The following is a 3,966-nucleotide window of genomic DNA, read 5'->3' as shown; positions in this document are numbered from 1 at the left end:
TTTGCATTTATTTCACGCTTAGACGTCAGTCTAAAGCTTTGAGTCATTAGCCAGATTACTTCCAGATAATATTACATTGTTTAGGTTAAAACAGCATTCATGACAAATAGGATACCCTAGTATTGACCCTTTGCAACTACGTCACTTAATCACTCGAAGCGCCATGTTGTGCATTGGAAGTGAGAATCGGGAGTATTGAACTGAGTGGATAAAGTTGTTTTTCCAAGTTGTTTTTGTCAGTTTATTCATGGTTTCTACTTGTTAGAGTCGAGCAAATTTGTCTGTGAACGTAACACACTTGGTTGGGGCTCATACACCGCGGTATTTACAGAAGCTTGAAACAGCTAGCTTAGAAACCGACCCGAACCTCCTCCCGCTTGACGTGTTGGTCAAATTACCCACTTGGCCTGAATTCACACCACATGATTTATCTCACTATGTCATAAACAGCGTTTCCTCTTAACCTGGAGCAGCCTTAAAAACGTACAGAAGACGAGACGCTACTCGTTTTTTTCCCCATACATGCTAGGCTACATGACGGCATGGCACCGTTTCCATGGTTACTGATGGTTAGACTCGAACCTTCTCCATAATGCCATATTTGAGATCTTTCTAATCATACTTATACAGTATATGAACGTTAATTTTCTTACCTTGTATAAAGTGTTCGCTGTAAATCCGTGGTTGCACCAAGAGCTGCCAATCATTATCATTGACGGCTGCTATCCACCGCATCTTTCCTCATTAAAATAAAATGACATGCTTGGTTTTGACCCTTGTCTGTTTGTGCAGCCGACGGCGCAGCACCTTGTGACCATTTTACTGCGAAATCAACTAAATCAACTAAATAAAAGCGATATAAGGCTACCACATGTACGTATTTTGACAGGCTTTATACATGAGAGCATAGGTTTGGACATCCATCGTGATGGAGACAGTGACGTCACGTGCAAATGGTCATATTGTCGTACTTGTTTTTTAATTATTATTATTATTATACAAGTTATTTTAAATTAACTTGTGTTTATTTAATTAATTAACCGCTACAGGGCTTGATTTGACTATCACTATTATGATAAAAAAATAAAAAAATATGCTTACTACCGGTTACCTTGGTGCTGACCAACATATGGTAGTTTGCTATGATAAACACTGTATCGTCAAAGTCATTTCATCTAGATAAGGGACGTACACTTTCTTACAAATTGTGACCGCCGATTGATCAGTTGCTGACAAATACCCTGGCCTGGAATGATTGGGGCAGGATTGCTCCATAGAGCAGGCATCATGTCAATCGTTTCCTGGAAGTGATAATACGCATAGACAAAGTTCAAATCCTCTTGTGGGATTTTTTTTAACTCGGTATATAATAATTTATTTTTTTATTTTGTGTCTTTTAATGAAAATGCCGCAACAACTACATATAAGTAATGTTAAATCAGATGGAAAAAAAAAATCTAATATTTTCTGGGGGTGCTATGACTTTTCCAGGGGGAGCTATAGCACCCCCTAGCGCCCCCTGGCGCCACCACTGATCATGAAATTGGTCAAGCTGCTCTCCTATAGACTTCTACAGTTCCATATAACAGCAGGGCACGTCGTTGATCCTGGAGACTATCTAAGTGTTACTTCCCCAACGTATCTGCCCTCTTTAGGATGAAAGAACAACCCCCTGTCCTAAACAACAGACAAATGGCCAGATCATCTGTGTTGGGCTCCACAAAATCCCTGATACATAACAATCAGGGATTCACACCTATTGTCCAATCAAGTCTCTCTTATCTGACTGGAACCTATAAAAGGAAGCCAGATCCATTGTTGGTCAGAGCAGACTGACTGACTCCTTTGACTGTATTTCTGTTCTCATCTTGCAAGGTTTTAATAAATTTCTTATTTCTTCTCATCCAGACTCTTGCTAAAGTAATTTTTTCCACGACACCCCCAACCCCCTTTTATGTGTAGGTAACATCCCTCCTGGTGTTAACCCGGAGCCGTACCAGTGGTTCTACAGCGTCGACGCCGAACAGAGCGGCTTCATCAACTCGAAGGAGCTGAAACAGGCCTTGGTCAACTCCAACTGGTCCAACTTCAAGAACGAGATCTGTCTCATGATGATCAGTGAGTCGCACGGCTGCCAACGGTTTAAAAGCCAAAAACGGGGATTCATAAAGAAAAGACAGACAATGGATAATATTAGGCATACATTGCTGGTAATGCAAAATATTATTAATACAAGAACAGATGCAGAAAAAGCTTTTGTCTGTCAGGTGAAATTTCTTATATAAGATGCTACAACAATTTGGTTTTAACAAAACATTTATCAAAACTATTCAATCATTATATTACCAACCCATAGCAAGGATCAAAATTAATGAGAACCTTTCAAAAGCATTTACATTACAACGAGGGTGCCGCCAAGTCTGCTCCATTATCCCGCTATTATGTGCGATATATTTGGGTAAAACAAAAACAAAAAATCTAAAGGGCATACCAGGGAGGGGAACAAAAGATAGCATTATTTGTGGATGATGTTTTGATTTACCTATCTCAACTAGGCAGGTAGCTTCCAGCACTAATCAATACAGTGGATGAGTTCGTTATGATGTCAGGCTACAAATTAAACACAAAGAAAATCCAAGTTCTTTCCTTCAACTATTCACCAGATTAATTAAGCGAATGGGAGAATGGAGATGGGAGTCTGAGTGAGACGCTCCACCCATCCTCGACTGATCCGACAGGTCCACACCTAAAACCATCCAGGTGTAACCGAGTCATTTTCTGTCAACACAGTAGGAGCTGACACACGACACTTCCTCAGCAGACAGACAGGATTTCTGTTATACCTTCTACTCCGTGTCTTTGGTAAGGTTCTTTGTTTTACTTCTTTTTTTATGTTTTATATGGACAGACTCTTAGGAAATTAGACATAATGCAGATTAGTTGCCTGATCTTCAGTGTAGTTTTCTTTCAATGCTAAAAAAAATCAAAGAAGAATAAAGAAAAAAAACAATAGCACAATTACAGGAAGTCATGTTAAGAGATAAGATCAGTCACAGCTCTTATAGTTGACATAAATATTCATTTTAAGAAAAACTAATACCGAATTGATTGCTTCCTATTTAAGACCGAAATTACAAACAGAAACAACATCAAAGTAAAACTGGTCAAAAAGAGGAATGCATGGAAAGTTCCAAAAGAGACGATGCCTACCACCTTTTACAGTAAAGAGGCTTGGAGATGTTTTAGTTGGAGAAGTAGCTGCAACTAGTTTAACTCGTAGAGCAAGTTTTAGTCTGAAACTAAAACCCCTAAGGCAGAAGTCATACCAAACCCTAATTCAGAAGTTTATTTCTTCTGCCTTAGGGGCTCATGTACAAAGTACCATTGTATTACTCAGAAATACGTCGTTATACTAAGCATACTACATGAGAATGAAAACAGTGCATCTATTCTGTGTCCTGAGATTCTATGAAATGCAGTTCAGTTCCTTAGGATGCGGGTAAGTAAATGTATTGCACAGTCTGAGAGAGAGTGATATGTGTGCTTTGTGACAAGAAAGAAAAAGGACAAACCCTTAGCAAAGAGATGATGGGACCAGCTGCGGTTGTTGAGGGGTTGTTCAGGGGCCCATAATGCTAATAGAGGGCTTTTTTTAATTCAGATGTGAGGGATTAGACAAGACGGAAATGAAATGGAACGGTGTGCAGTGACGCTGTTCTCCAATTTTTATTTTTTATTTTTTCTCACTCTCTGTCAGACTGCCAACGTTTATCAGAATGAGATGTAAATATTACAAAAAATGAGAGTGGGGGCCACTTTTTTGTTGTTATTGTAAAGTCTTAAAGGTACAAACTCTTTCTGATGGCTACACTTAAAAAAAATGTTTGTACTTAAATGCTTTGAAATATAAGACATTTCTTTAAAATTTGTACTCAATCAGGACAGTACATTAACTATCAGGAGGGA

At 38.8% G+C, this 3,966-nt stretch overlaps 1 protein-coding gene across 1 annotated transcript in view; it reads left to right on the top strand.

The window, feature by feature from the left end:
- The first annotated feature begins 2,827 nt into the window (after nucleotides 1-2,827).
- The window catches only part of gjb9b (gap junction protein beta 9b), a 27,207-nt gene continuing 26,068 nt past the window's right edge, over nucleotides 2,828-3,966 (top strand). The window contains exon 1 of the mRNA XM_015018947.1: nucleotides 2,828-2,862. The gene's annotated coding sequence lies outside the window, so the exon portion shown is untranslated. The remainder of the gene's footprint in view (nucleotides 2,863-3,966) is intronic.

This window comes from Poecilia latipinna, unplaced genomic scaffold (genome assembly GCF_001443285.1).
Source record: "Poecilia latipinna isolate Pla-1442-1.1 unplaced genomic scaffold, P_latipinna-1.0 Scaffold2345, whole genome shotgun sequence".
NCBI classification, from domain to species: Eukaryota; Metazoa; Chordata; class Actinopteri; order Cyprinodontiformes; family Poeciliidae; genus Poecilia; species Poecilia latipinna.
The sequence above is the reverse complement of the archived record's forward strand: the minus strand, read 5'-3'. Positions and strand labels throughout refer to the sequence as shown.